We start from the raw sequence: 15,877 nt of genomic DNA on the forward strand, positions 1-15,877 counted from the left end.
ATTCAAGAACACGAAGAAGCGTTTAAAAGTACCTCTCTAAATAAAGCATAGTGTTAGGAACTGCTGGGCTTAATGACACGAAGATGGGAACAGTTTTCTCAAGAAAGTTGTATGTAGTCAGGAAGACAATCCTACCCACGACAGAAAGCGAGACAAGGAAAGCAAGCACTGCAGAAGTTTAAGTAGCCTGAGGATGTCTCCTTGGAGGTGAAGAAGTACGTGGCGAGTGTGCAAGTAGGAAACACAGATGCCAGAATCCCCCAGCGGGGCCGGACTGCCTTGCCCCAGGAATCCAGTGTTTTTGGCCAACAGGGAGCAAGCCAAGTAAGGGCACGAGGCTCAGAGACAGACGCGAGAGAAGGCTGGCTTCCACCCTGCATCTGACCGCCTCCTCCACGCCTGCCCCGTTGTCATCACCTCTGGCCACCGCCATGCTATCCCTGAGCACTCCTTTCTCTATAAATAAGCCAGGGTGACTTTTTTCAAAAGATAAACCAACATAGCCTCCTCCTCTCACTCACCGGTCCCGTGGCTCCGCGGCTTCTGTCAGAGCCAGAAGAAACTCTGGCAGGACCCCTGCAGATGAGGCCTATGCGGCCCACCCATCTGGCCCCTGGTCACCCTCTGCACACCCAATGGACGCCCTGCATGTTGCCCCACAACAGACCCACAGGGCTCCTGGGAGGTGCGGAGAGCACGGCGCTGGGGTTGTGGCCAGGAAGGCGAGGGATAACCCAGGACAGACACAGACACAGGGCCCGGCACACACCGAGGGGGAGGGGTGCGTGCGTCAGCTGCCCAGAGTTCACAGACGGTCTCGTAAATGTGAGCAAACTCACTAAGTTATCCATCCTTTTATTCTTAATGAGCTAGTCCTTGCTCTAAAGCGCTCAAATGGTGTCTTCTTGGCTTTGCGGGCTGCTGGTCACCTGGGTGTCCATTTCCCATGGACGGTAAGGGCACTACGCTGGGGTGGGAGAACTCCCTGCGACGCTGCTGCGGCTACTCCAGCAACCCCGCGTGCCGCTGTGGGAGGATCGGTATCTAGCACGGATGTCTAAAGCTCCGGTCATGTTTTCAGGCGTGCGAGTAAGTATGCTGAGAACTTTCTAGGATTGCTGGTTCCCCACCCAGAGCCTACCCTGTATGACAGCCCTAGTCTCCAGCTATCTTTGGTATTTTCATTAACAATTTTTAAAAAAATGACACTCATAGTGATTATTTTTTTTAAAAAGTCTGCTTAGTTCTGAAAGTTAATACCTATGAAGAAAACTTACTATGAAAATGAATCAAAGCTAACAATGAGATTAAAACCTACTTATAAAGATAGTTAACACTGAAAATGAAATAAATCTACAAATATGAAGCTAATAAAAAGAGAAAAGTGTATGTTCAAATAACATGCCGTGTTTCCAGGTTTCAAGATCACACTATGAGGTGATCAAGAAGAAATATGGAAACACTGGCAGTAGGCACCAATCCCTGGGAAGAGAAAGCAGTGCAAGGCACAGAGCCAAGGGTAAGTGCACTGAGAACCCAGGTGGCATGGGACACCGCACTCAGGCTTCTGGAGTTCGCCCACTTTCTACCAGATCCCCACACAAAACTGTTCAGGCAATTCAACAGGGTGACCATGTGACTAAAACCTAATGAGAAAAGAAAGCAAGCACAGAGCGAGAACAAAGCAAAGGACCTTGGCCCCGGACCAAGGGAACGCCCTTGTTTCTCCTTACCTGCCCTCCTCGGGCCCTGTGGGGGTTTCTACTGTTTACAAGGGACTGAAGAAGCAGGGAACATCTTCTGCCGGAGTCTGTTTAAAATGTCTGCTTCAGGGGCGCCTGGGTGGCTCAGTGGATTAAGCCTCTGCCTTCGGCTCAGGTCATGATCTCAGGATCCTGGGATCGAGTCCTGTATCGGGCTCCCTGCTCAGCGGGGAGCCTGCTTCCCCCTCTCCCTCTGCTGCTCCCCCTGCTTGTGCTCTCTCTCCTTCTCTCACTCTCTGTCAAATAAATAAATTCTTTAAATAAATAAAAATAAAATGTCTGCTTCATACAGAACAACACAAAGGTGGGCAAGCATCTGGGAGCACGGCTCTTATGGTCTGAATCCCCAGGTTGTTCAGACTCTCATATGCTGCCCTGCCATGCACGGAGGGAATTTAGACAATTACTCCCCGTTAAAATACTTAATAGGTGCTGATTCCAGAACCGAGAAAAAAAATTTTAAGAAGGTGCATGTGAAGATATTAAAATCTGAATCGTGGTAGCAAATTTTCAGTATTGACGATCAACTCAGTCCCAGTAAAGGCCGTAGCAAAAGGTCAAAACAAAATCATTAAAGAAGTTTCTGAAGCTTCTAGAAGCCTCATTAAAAACCACATCCTGTTAAAAGTATGAAAACCCTGGAGAGTCAAGTGAGAGAGATGAAGTATGTGCGTTCAGAGTATCCCCAAGAGCAAGAAGATGGGAGACCTCCCCAGCCAGGTTCAGAGAGAACTTAATTCCAAAGCTACTTACCACAGAGCAAAAGAAAGGCAGTAGGTGTCTTAAAGACGGCCTCACGAACACACTACACGCAAACGCTGGTAGCGAGAGATCCGGGAAGGGACCGATGTTTCCCGGCTGCCATATCGGCCACCCCTGCCCTGGCAGTGATGGGTCTGGAACACCGGAGCTGTGGTCGCAGACGGTAATCCCTCAGCCCTCCTGTGCCCCACGGGACTGGGAAGAGAAACACGGGGCGCCCTCCTGTGGGTGGCCCGCTGCTGTGCGCTGGCCCGCGTCCCCTGGAGCCTGCTCCCCAGCCATCGGTGCCCCAACCACCCCCGCTGCCCACTTCCTGTTGGCTCAGCTCTGTTCTACTGCTACTGGGAAGCCACTTGGAGCCATTGGCCTATCTATAACTAATGGGAGGTCACAGAAAAACTCTTACCCATTTCTTGATTTTTGCTATTATGTGACAGTTTGATTTTCGTTCTCTGCACCGTCTCTATCCCTAGAGAGAACGGGTCACCTCGAAAAGATTGAGTATTCCTGCCCCCACCGGGGTTGTGCTCTTGGTATCCATTCCCCAGTGCCATGCTCAGATTTCAGAGAATGTTCAGGATGCTATGGGCTTTCAGCCGACTCCGTGATTTCATCAGCGGCAGGGAACAAATGTCCTATTCATCCAGAGCCCCTCATAGTCCTCTGTGGGAAAGAACATTTGAGGAATGGAGTTTGTTCCTAACTTGTCTATATCTAGAACTCCGAGCCTTCCTAAGCTATAAACCCTCCTGATGGTCTCCGACTCCCCCAAAATTATATGCACGCCTTTCCTTATAACTGCAATGAATGAAAGTTATGGAAGAGATTACCAGGAGATTTGGGCTATAATGGAGCATTATTTGTAATTACACATAATTACAGTGTATCACCCTGGGAAGACCCAGTGAGCTCATCTATTAAAATTTCGTCCTTTATTTTACACTCAGAGAAGTAAAGCAGAGAGGCCCTCAAGCAAACAGTGACCGTGAGCAACAGGACGAGGCTCCAGGACCCCAACTCCTGGGGCAGTGCGCTTGTCATTTGTCAATTTCCCTTGCTTCTTACGAGTTTCCAATGGTTCATTACATGTGTTTGATTTCAAATGTGTGTTTGCCTGAAACATACCGACTGAAAACATAAAATGGCTTATGTACTACTTCAAATATCCTTGCTCTATTCACCACCAGCCACATAATTCCACTTCTAGATCCCTTCTACTTCTGGTTCCATAACTTCTATAAATCAGCACAATGGCTTACTGTAGATTTACCTGATTCTTCAAGTTTGCTTTCCAACCTTTGGACGGTCCTTTCTTTTCCTATGCCAGCATGCTAATTTGTTGAAATAAAATCTTTATGTAAAACATCTTAAGAGTTAAAAGTTACAGTTACCTTATATGGTTATCTTCATTTTTGACTTTCTTTTTCAGACTAACATTAACTCTGATTTGAAATCTTATTTTGAGGATAGATCTTCTAAGTGTTGTTTTCTCTCATTTCTAGTTAAAGTTAGCTGAATTTTTACACGGCCTTCTTATACACATCTCAAGCGTTTACATTTCAAGGTATTGCTGCTTATTTTATACCCCTGCCCAAAATATTCTCTTTAACATATCATCTTCCCTCCCTCTCCGAAAAGGTAAACTTGACCTGTCTGTAGGATAATCGATGAAATGTGATGAGAGTTTTGTTTTTTTTTTTAATATAACTTTCAATACTACAAAAAAATATTTCAGAATGACATACTAAGTAAGAAATTTACGTGGTATTGTTGGGAATCCCAGACACATTATATGGGAACTCAGAACCAGACCAATAGTTTTGACAGAACTGAACCTTTAAAGGGGTATCTACTGATACAAAGCTTTGTATAAGAAAGGGAAAGCTGGGAAAAAATCAGCTCAAACCCAGCAATCCAGAGCATGTGGCTTAAAAATACACCGGGCAGCCTGAATGACAAGGCCAAGTGGAGTGAATGTCAGCGGACACCTTACAGTAACAAGCACAGATTATAATAAATTAGCAGCAAAATAAGATATTCCCATGGCAGGTATAATGAAAAAAGTGGCCCATGAGCAAAAGCTCCCATGAAAGAAGATTAGTGGACAAAGGGTTACGAAAGGAATTCCCTCTTCTAAATAGTTAAAGCAATACAAGGAAAAAGGAGGACTGGTCACAAAAGAATACCATCTTCCTCGAGGCAGCAGAGATTACCTTCTTTAAAAAAAGGATCTCGGTAATCTGTGCTTCTGACAGGCTCCTGGTCCACTGCCGACCAAGGGTCCCGGAGACTATTGTTAGCTTTGCACGATTGTTTCACCTTGGAAGTCATTCTCTCTCTCCCTCAATGAAAAAGAGGCGGTTGAAAGGTCATCAGAAGAACCCGAGAAGAAATCAAACCGCACCCTGATCTCCGTCTCAGAGAGAAGCCTCAGTCCTGCCCACCTGTCTGTCTGTCCAGAGCTGCTGAGAGCCCAGCTGGGTGCTGAGGCCATGCTGGCTGCAGGAAGCACCCCGCCCTCCAAGAGGGAGTGAGCAGGGGGGCGGGGAAGGACTCGCACCCTCCCCACCCCGGGGTGGGCGCCTGCTGCGGCAGCCCGTGCCCAGACATTCATGTCTTAAAGATTTCTCAGATTTATTTTCTCATACAAATGATGCCTCTTCACATCACACCCCACTGAAGTACTTCACGTACTTTGCCAAGTCCGGCAGCGCAGCAAACGAGACTCTGAAACTCCCCAACAGGCTGCAAACAACAAGCAGCACCGGCGAGGCCCGCGCAGAGACCACCACAGCCGCGGGCCTCCTTGACCCACAATCCTTTTAACTCTCCCAGGTCCCATGCAAGCAGTGGCGAGTTCGGCTACCACTAGGAAATACAATTCACTAGGAAGGAAGGAACGATATAGAAGAGCCTTGTCTACAGGACCCACACACTTGCTTTCCCCCTTTTTCAAGATGACGCAAGTAAAGAAGGAAAGCCCAAGGTGATTCCTGGAACGGCTTCGGCGCGGCCCAGCTTGGGACAGAGGGTGGGACGGGAGAGCGGCACCTGCCCCCTCCGCGGATCACACTGACCAGGGAAACCAGTTAGACCACTAAGCCTCACTTGGGGCACTAAGACAAACAAACATTTTTTCAATGAAAAAGCTACTTGAGAATTCTAACAGTATTAAGCCAAAGAGGATCAGCTCATATGATTAAACTCACCTAAAGAGAATTAAATTTAAATGTACTTAAAAAGTCTCATTCTTAAAGACAGCAACAGATTAGTTGCTCAAAGTTGAAGCTTAAAAACGGCCACATTATTTCAGTCATGATTCCCAGGATATCTGGTGACCTTTATTTTTTTGAAATCTGATTTTTTTCTACCATATTTAGGCTCAAATCGTTTGTTTTTATTTTGAATGCATCTCTAATGTAAGCCAAAACACTAAAGTCATTTTCAGTTTCAATCCAAAAAGGCAAAAACAAAAGGAGAAGCATATAAATTGTTATAAAATACGCATTAATGTTTTCAATATAATTGTCAGAATATATGTTTTATTTAGAACTAAAATACAAAGTAAATAAGGAAATTAAACAATTCAAAATGGGGTTAAGATATTTTCCCTCTGATGTTTCACATTTTCCGACAATTCACAAAATAAAGTACATCTTTTAAAAGGGCAAATTTGAAACTAAAAGTCAAATAAAACATGCTTGACGAAAAAAGAGCAATTCAAAGGGTTTGTTTATTTTTCCTGGGGGCAGGGCAGAAAATAAATTCCCTAGTTATGAGAATCACAAGGTTCTCCCAGCCCTCGCAGTAACAGCTTTGTGAAACTTGCAACCTCCGTCTTTATTCACACTGTTATTCACAAAACTTAAAATGATTCTCTAGTTTGGAATATATGGTTTGAGATGGTTTTTTCCTTTTTCCATTTTAGCCTGTCATATCCGATGTGTCCTTGCACATGTGTCTCCTTGTTCTTGCTGTACGCGTGCTTTTGCAGGCTGCGCGCCTGGATGGTGCTGCTTCAATACCAGTTCCTGGCTAGGGTCCCACAACCATCCTCACCTAGCAGCCCACCCGCCAGGCGACGACTGAGGTGAGGCTGCTGCGGACACGGATACACGGCCTCGGCAGCCCTGTCTAACTTCGGAAAGGAAGGGCAGTGTTAGGGCGCCTGTCACTCAGCTGTCACCCACCGGCTGAAGGTGCACAGCAAGGAGAGGCAGCCCGAAGGCTGAGAGGCGGCAGAAACCCGGCTGTGCTGAAGGGGAAGCGAGAGCGTGACGGAGAGCAGTGTTCCTAAGGAAAGACTTTTAATCCCTGTGTTCTTAGTAAGAGCCCTTGCCTGGTTCAAAAGGAGTAAGAACAGAGAAAGAAGCATATTAGATTAATGACAAAATCATAAAAAAATTGACATATTAAAACTATGTAAAGAATTAGATTCATTTGACATTGGTATTCATGAAGAGAATTTTAACAATATTATAAATAAAATTAATAAAAGAAGGCGAAAATGAAGTCTTTATGGGAAATACTGCATGCTGTCATCGGCTTTGAGAACACGAGTCAGGAATTCTCTCTTATGTCTTTAATTTTTTCAACGTTAGATTGATGCCGCCACATATTTCAATGATATTTAAGCTATGACAGCAGTTTTCTAGGTAAAGGGATGCTTCCCCTTCAAGAAGCAAAACTCTTTTCTTTTCCCTAAATAAGCATAATAACACGGGCATGCTGTTTGTGAGGGAAGGAAAAAACAGAACCCGAAAAAACTGCTGGAAGATCTAAGAACATCTGCAGGAGACACCAGAATCTATTCAGGGGGTTATAACAGATTTTTTTTTAACATTAGAATTTCCATTAAATCTTTTGCAGAAATAAATTCCAGCTCCCACTTTCAAAAACATCTCGAAAATATGGATGGAGGGTTTTAGTTCTGATTGGCTCTTCAAGTCTAGGGAGTCCTGGAGGTGGGGAAGCAACTCGAGGTGCACTGTCTCTGGGCTACAGAAGTAATTCAGGAAGTGGCTTACTGCACCTGCTACACACTACGGAGAGATGCTTATAAACCATCACCAAAGTAACGCGACTCCGAAGTCTATTCAAGTAAACAGATGAACAGAAAGAGTTCAGCATTCCTGCTGTTGTAGGTAAACCAAGGACTTGCATTTCTGTCGGGGAAATACAGATGGAGACAATAAAAACAAAACAAGACAAAACACAACAAGAAACCCAGGGTGCACTCCTCATTTTTACTCACAAACTGCGAGCAAGGAAGGAATTCATGATTCCCGGAGCGGAGACGGTTCTTGGCCACGTTTGAACATTGGTGTGGCACTCAAACTGTTTCTTTCAAACTGCTTTAAAACTAAACATAGGCTTTCCCCCCTTCTCTGCTAATTACACACTTTTCCGTTAAAGAAGCGAGCCCTTTATTGCTCGTAATTTCAGCTATCACTTGCTTAGGCATCTTCTCGGATCAATAGCACATAGTTAAGTGGAAGAAAAGGCTAAATGTGATTGCTATTTGCAAAGTAAGGATTAATTTTTAGTTTTTAAGTGCTCTTGTGTTTCGTGTTAAAATAAATTAAATTCCAGTCACAGGTTCAGGGTAGCTACACATTCAGAGCTTTTTGTTAAATATCTGTCATTTTTTACATGTTGAATCCTGGCATAGGTTATAATAAAATCCAGTGTGCATTCTGCAATTTTCCAGGTGCTGCTGGTGGCTATACATCTTGGATGGCAAAACTACATGGGTTGTAGCACCATAAAAATCAATAAATATTAACCTTTTCTGGAACCCTGTGCACGGGTGCTCTATCAATTGCTGTCAGGTAACAGAACAGTCAGTGATGAACTGTATTTCTCAGCTAAGGGACCCATAACAAATTTAGAAATCAATGTAGATTAACATACTTTTTGAATAAAAAAATCGTCAACGGGTTTTTATTTCCTATAGCAAGAACACAAAAGCCAGTAAGCCCACATTCTGAGTAGGTGCCCCGGTGGGGCATAAACACCAAGCAGGACGCTAAGCCGAAGAACATTTCACACCTCTCTCCGGCTCCCCTTCATGATGTGGATTAGATGTAACCTGCTTTCAGACTTGAGGTGACACGCTAAGAAGTGGGAAAATGTTTATCCCATTACGACATCCCGTCTTATTTCTGTTAGCCATCCGCGTTCTTCCAGATGAGCGACAGACAATATCTAGTATCATCTAGCAAAGGTTTGCAATAAAGGGCACAACCGCTCAGTAAAACCAGAATGTCACTTTATGCCATGGGACTGTCCTTGGAGTCACTTCAGTAGTGGCCTTCTCACTCTGACTCCATGCCACCGCAGGGCCCTCCCTCGTACAACACTGGTGCTGGCCTTACCGTGCGGTGCCCAACAAGCGAACAGACTGCCGGCTGCCAGCCGCCAACGCCCACACCAAGGACTGTGTCCCAGGTACTCTACGGGGCACACACGGGTCCTCCGCCAACGCCCACACCAAGGACTGTGTCCGAGGTACTCTAGGGTGCACACACGGGTCCTCCGCCAACGCCCACACCAAGGACTGTGTCCCAGGTACTCTACGGTGCACACACGGGTCCTCCGCCAACGCCCACACCAAGGACTGTGTCCCAGGTACTCTACGGGGCACACACGGGTCCTCCGCCAACGCCCACACCAAGGACTGTGTCCCAGGTACTCTACGGTGCACACACGGGTCCTCCGCCAACGCCCACACCAAGGACTGTGTCCGAGGTACTCTACGGTGCACACACGGGTCCTCCGCCAACACCCACACCAAGGACTGTGTCCGAGGTACTCTAGGGTGCACACATGGGTCCTCCCAAGACTTGACGTTTAGCTTTGTCATTGTAGCTCAATCTCACGGGACAATCCAATGTATTGATAACTCTGGAGGTGAATGCAGAACTAAGCTGTCGAATTCAGTCATTTAAATAGCAAAGTGTAACATTATTTGCAATCTCACTCATCAGTATATCCAGGCTGAGGCCTTGATGGAGAACAAACATAAAGGTTTTCATGGCCCAGTTCCCTTAAAAAATACTGTGGAATTTCAATAGGGCAGCCACTCAGACAAATAGCTCAATCATCAGATGGAAAATGAATGCTCCATACAGAAGGTAACAGCTGTGGGTAAGAGAACTTCGATGTGCTAAAAGCTCTATTAACATAAAATCTAAAAGTTAGCCGTGGAGGAAAATGATTTTACACTTACCACTCTTTCAGTGACATCTATATTTTTAATCTCTAGATAAATCAGCCAACGAAAAATCAGAATTCTTATGAAAATAACAACATACTAGTTATAAATCTTAGGTTGTAAACTTTAAAATGGCTTTTTTGGTGGAAATAATTCTAATGAATTCATTTTTTTGCAATAAATAGTAACTGTTAAAGCCTGATGATTTTCAAAGTGACTGCTTTGGGGGTAGAATGAGGAAAATCTTTAAAACAAATTAATGATAGAACTTACAACAGGATCTACTAGGCATTCATTCCTCCAAGACAGTTTGGTTCTTAGATGATGTCAGAAGGCAGCAGAAAAAACACTCAAATCACCCAGATTCATCAGAAAGTCTCTAGTATTCGACCATCACACCTGACCCTGAAGGCAAGAACTCCTTCTTGCCCTGATGCAGGGCAGGCACGGCAAGGCCACAAGGCACTGGGCTCACGGCCGGGGCGAGTGTGTGGCCCAGAATCACTGTGGGGCTGGCAGTGGCCCCCAAGAACATGCTTCAGGCCCGGACACCAAGTGCCTCATGAAAAGCCTGTTCCAAAATGGCCAACTTCTTCTTCTTTCTTTTTTAAGCTTAAGGTTAGAAAGGCTAAAAAGATTTTCACAAACCAGTCAAGGAAAGTCTTATCTATTTTAAGTCAAGTCTGATTAGCATCACAGCAGGGCTTGCTGTCCAGACCCCTGACCCGACAGCTCAGCCAGGGACAGGTACACTCCTCAGCCTTTTCCCCCATGTTCGTCACCAAAACTTCAGCAAAGATGAAAAACAAACAGGAAAATATAACATCCTGAGAGATCACCCAAGATTAAGACAAAGACAAGTTCCTAGAGACAACTGTGATGATCTTAATTTTTCTATGTAACAAGCACGCATGAGGCTACAGTACATTTTCCAGACTCAAGAAAAAAAAAGAAAGAAAGAAAGAAAAGAAAAGAAAAGACCACTTTCCCTTTTGCGGGAAAGATGTGTGCAAAAGGGATTGAGGTGGCAGACATAAGAATCACGATCTCCTTTTTCTCTGCAGTTTCTATCAATAACTGCTTATAGCCTCCGTGTACACCAGCCTCACGGAGTATCCGTATCCGGAAATGGAGATAATTATTTCTAGGCTGACAGATTTTATTCTAACACCGTCCTGCCTTCTTGCAACAGTCATTGAGAATATGAAGAAATTCGTATACGAGAAGGAAAATAATTCCAGCCCGAGAATAGCTTTGTTGACTTTCGACATGAAGGAACAAAATAATCATCAGTAAACAACACCATCACCATCGCTGGGGAAATTCTTCCTTTCTTCGTAGAGCTCAGCTCTAAGGCCCTGTATTCTCTAATCCAACAGCATCTTTGATACGTGGCTCTACACTGGTAACATGAAGCACAGATTCGTGTAATGGGACACAAATGAAGGGAAAACCCCCAGCAAGTTCATCTATCCTTAAAGAAGGGACGGTTTACCTGCATAACCTATTTAATGCCACTCTGGGCAACTCTGGTCTATTCTGATTTATTACAACCCTCCTTGTCCTTGACGTATTCAAGTGTTGGCCTACCAGCCCCTCAGAGTGCACCGTGTGTGTCTGAGTGGATCCGTGTATTTGCTTTTGGGTTTCCTTCTGTGCCTGGAACACCACCCTAACCTTCCAATCAATGGGTCATTATTGAGAAAAACTACCGAAAACTCCCGCGTCATGATTACAGGTCCTCGCGGAGCACATGTGCTCCACCAGTGAGCCCCAGGACTCAAAACGGCGAGCGGACAAGCTTGAGTGCCAGCTCTGGGCCACTGCAGGCATTGGGGAGTGTGTCCTCGGGCCCCAGAACACACCAGCTACAGACACACGAGAGGTCTTCAAACACGTGGTCAGGAAAATTCGGGATTTAGATAAGCAATCATTTAGGGATTAGCAGAAGTCTTCTGCAATTATGAGGTGCGTCACAAAATCAGGGCAAAAGTCACGGAAAGAAACAGTGTCATCTCTACGAGTTTCCAGAGGAGCGGTGGCTCAGAAGGCACTGCAAGCCGGAGGCCCGGCTCTGGTGCCCATCTCGGCCGGCGTCCTTCCGTGCCTTCTGGCTCCGTCACCCTCAGTTAAGGAATGGGACTTCGGTGTAAATGTTTTGAAAGAAATGTACACTTTACACACATGGCTCAAGGAACCCAATTAAGAAATAAACAACAAAGGAAAGCGTCCATTCCCGAAGTGTGTGTCCCCCCATCCCGTCACCTTCCCCCCAGTAAGATCGGGAGGTGTCACTTGGTCTGCGGTCAGCGGGCTGGAGATGCCCCGAAGGATCCAGAGGCTGAGGGCACAAGCCGCCGAGTGAGCCGTGCGCAGCAGACACTTGGTAAGAAGCGACTTCATTTTTCTTACAGCGGTCTCCCAAGCGGGACTCAGCGTGCCAGGGTTCTGACGGGACAGACGGCGGGAAAGTCCAACTGCACACGAGGCGCGGCGCGCGTGATTGATGCCAAGCCTGCCACGCCACTGCGCTGTCACCTTCCTGGCTTTCTGTTTCCCTCGGTTCAAAACTCTCTCCACCTCTTCAAATTCTGGCTTCTCCCATGTCCTGGGTCGCCCCTGGAGCCTCGTTCCTCGGCCCAGCTTGCCGGGACCCTGCTGGCCTGGGCTGCCCACGGGCTTCAGGGAAGGTCTGTTCCCTAAGTAGGTCTGTCGAACACCACCGCCCCCAAACCCTGACTCCCCTGACACACTGTGTCATAAGAGTTCTCCCTTCGGCAGATGTCCCCTCTGCAGCGGCAAGTCCTATCCGTGACGGACAGTGACCAGGTGCCTTTCTCCCTGCCGAGCCCCGTAAAGACGGGTCACGCGTGCTGTCTACAGCGCCCTGCCTGCACGTTCCCCTGCATGATCCGAATCCCGGCGGAGCTTTCGTGGGTGACTTCAAGGACGTACTGTTCAAGGACCACCGTGAAGAGACTGGCTGTAATCTAAGAAGCTAGTTCTCTGACCGCCATGACCAGAGAGGTTTCTAACTCGTTCCGCACACAACAAGCAACGCCTGGAGGTGACAGAGGTGGTAAGTTTCACAAGCGCACGGCGGGGAGGACCGGCGCTGACTGGAGCGCAGCCCGACCGCGGTATCAGGGAACTGCTTTTGTGTTTGTTCTTTCACCACCCCGTGCTGGCGATCTTGACAGAACTAGAGAAGAGGGTTCTATTTCCTTAATTCCGATTACTGAGGTCTTTAAAATAGTGTTAACGGCTTTCATTGCCTTCCCTTCTCATGTTAAAAAGCAACATGTTGTAAGAAATACTGAAAAGCTTGCACTGTTAGGCCCACCATTTTTTTCTAAATAAGTACATATGTTACAAAATGAAACGGGGGACACTTTCAGCATACCATTTTAATATCTTCTCAGATGCTCTTAAATTACAGAAATAATACATGTTTGTGATGGAAACAAACCATTGCAGTGCAGAGCTACGTAAAGAAAAGATGCTCAGGGTCCATTCACCATCTCAACGGACCCCCGGAGATGGCCGGTATCAAGAGTTCGCTTTTGTCATTCTACGTGTTTCTTCAAGCTCAGACAAACACACGTGCAGGATGGGTGCCTTCTCCTTCTTGAAGAAAGAGTGAGTCTCGGCAGTCCCCTTCCTGTGCAATTGCTTTTGGCGCGTAATCACGCATCACAGGTGCAGACACACATGCAGCTCATGTGTAACTGCTGCGCGTTTGTCCGCCGTCCAGTCTCCTCCTGATGGGCACCAATAGCTCCCGGCCATGACGACAACTCACAACAAAGCATCCTCATATACCAGTACATTTATTCCCCAAGAATGATGCTTTTGTAGAATTTCTGAGATCAACGTTGTGTGCGTTTTAAAATCCAACAACAGAGTTTTATTTAGCAAGTCACTCTCCCATCAGTAATGTATAAGATTTCTAACTTCATGGGTCATTTTCAACCTTTTAGGTTTCTGGCAGCGGTTTAAAACTGGCATCTTATTGTTGTAAAGTACTGACAATCAGTGAGGTTAAACACCTTTGTCCATACTGACTGGTAATCTGCATTTTAAAATGTTTATTCCGCTTTGTCTTTTGTGTGTGTGTGAGATAGGGAGAGTGTGGGGGGAGAGGCAGAGGCCGTGGGATAGACCATCTGAAGCCAGTTCCACGCTCAGCTGGAGCCTACGTGGGGCTCCATCCTAGGACCCTGAGATCATGACCTGAGCCAAAATCATGAGTCAGACGCTTAACTGGCTGAGCCATTCAGGTGTCCCTAGATATGTCCACCCCCCCCGCCCCGCCAAAAAAAAAATCCATTTGAGAGAGAGAGAGGTTTCAGTAAATTAGGAATAGTGACCTTCTGTGGGAATACTAATTATATTAATCCTGGCTCTGTCTTACATGTTGCAAATATTTTCTCATAATTGATTGTGAAGCTTTGTTTACTCTTTTTCCCTTTTTGATTCTGTCTTTTAGGTCTTCTGTAACTGTGAGGTCATACAAATATTATGAGGTTTGTCTCCATCATCGCTTGACTATGTAAGAATTTAAAATAAAAATTCAATTCATATGAATATTTTTAGAAACAAAGATATAATACCTTTCTTATTAATTATTTGAATTTCCTTCTTTAGGTCTTTCTCCTTCACACTTCAATTACTAAGTGTCTGGGGTTGACAAATAAAAGATTTGAAAACACAATTAGTTGTTTATAATAGTTCTTCATTGGTCTTCTGGTCAGAATATTATCAAGCTAACGAACACCACTGTATGCAAAAACTCTACTTGTTACTTTAGACTTTGTTTCCAATGAGGAAGGACCAGTGTGAGGCTATCAGCAGAGGAAGGCCCCATCAGGAAGGTCAGTTTTCTTGCATTTTAATCCTCATTTGCTTCAGGAGATTCACTCTCAAGAGTCCAGAGTTAGAGAACAACAAATAACAGAAGAGAAGCATGGAGTGTGAGAAGTCTAGTGGGTGTTTTAGGTATGTATGTTTAGATAAAGGTCGATGTATTACAAATAGAATTTATTTCCTAAAATAATAGAGGATGCATGATCAAAAATGCAAGTTTAGAATTTAAGATATGTTATTAGCCCCCACTCCTAGGTCAAAGGTACCCACCCCTACACCTCGACCACATCCTACTCTGCAATGTCAATTCTGTCTCTGGGGTCTAACTGATTCTTTTCCCTCCCTGTGCTTTTACAACCCAGCCAAGGACAAGGGAGCTAGCTGTCTTTCTTCAGTGGGGTGACTACCACTATCCCTACTCTGCTTGGTACAAACACAGGCAAGTTCCTTTGTGGACTGATCATTTTCTAGAGGTCATTCAGACCATAATTTCAGGCCCTCGCCACTATCCTGATGGTCCTTCTTAGGAAATTAGACCCAGTGGGAACGTTTTCTCCCTCTGCTTAGTCTATGGGTCAGCATTTTCCTTCCCTTGTAGTTCTTAATTCCCTTAAGTGGCAATTATTTAAGACATAGTTAGAGAAGGTGCAATCTACATTCATCCTATAAAACCTAAATATTAAAAAGGACAGAAAAATTCAGCATGGTTACTAAGGATAAATGGGACAGCATTTAGCATTTGAAAGGTACCAACGAGGTGGTACATGAGTAAATGTATAAAATTTAAAAAAAAAGATTGGAGGTAAAAAAAAAAGATTAAGAAGAACTAAAGGGCACACTATGTGTCAAAGAGACAGAGCATCTTAATTATAAAAGGTTAATATCACAGTCAGAGTCAAGAAATAGGTGGAAAAGCCACTCTAATAAATACTACCTAGAAATCCACCCAAGGCAGCTGATAAAGACTAAATTTTAGATTTTTAATGAGCATATGATAAAAATCAGTTAGATTAGCACTGTGGTCCAAAATATTCTCCACAGAAATACCATGCTGGTGCTGAAAACATGATGCTTGGGATGAAATCACGATGTCTGTGCAAAGACTATGAGAAAGACTATGATCACTGCACAGACACAAGAGATGAATGTGCCCTAAGCTAACGGTTTTAAAAGGAGCCAGAGGAGAAATGCAAAGGAGAAAGGTTAAGAATTCTGAATTTTATGTGGCCCATTCATAAGGAAGTGGTGAAACTACTGGAATGGAAAAAAC

At 45.1% G+C, this 15,877-nt stretch overlaps 1 protein-coding gene across 2 annotated transcripts in view; it reads right to left on the reverse strand.

Annotated features, from left to right (window-relative positions):
- Window positions 1–15,877, reverse strand: part of TSHZ1 (teashirt zinc finger homeobox 1) — a 634,721-nt gene that overhangs the window by 297,373 nt on the left and 321,471 nt on the right. The gene's annotated exons all lie outside the window — the stretch shown is intronic.

The sequence above is a fragment of the Neovison vison genome, chromosome 3 (assembly GCF_020171115.1).
Source record: "Neovison vison isolate M4711 chromosome 3, ASM_NN_V1, whole genome shotgun sequence".
Taxonomy (NCBI): Eukaryota; Metazoa; Chordata; class Mammalia; order Carnivora; family Mustelidae; genus Neogale; species Neogale vison.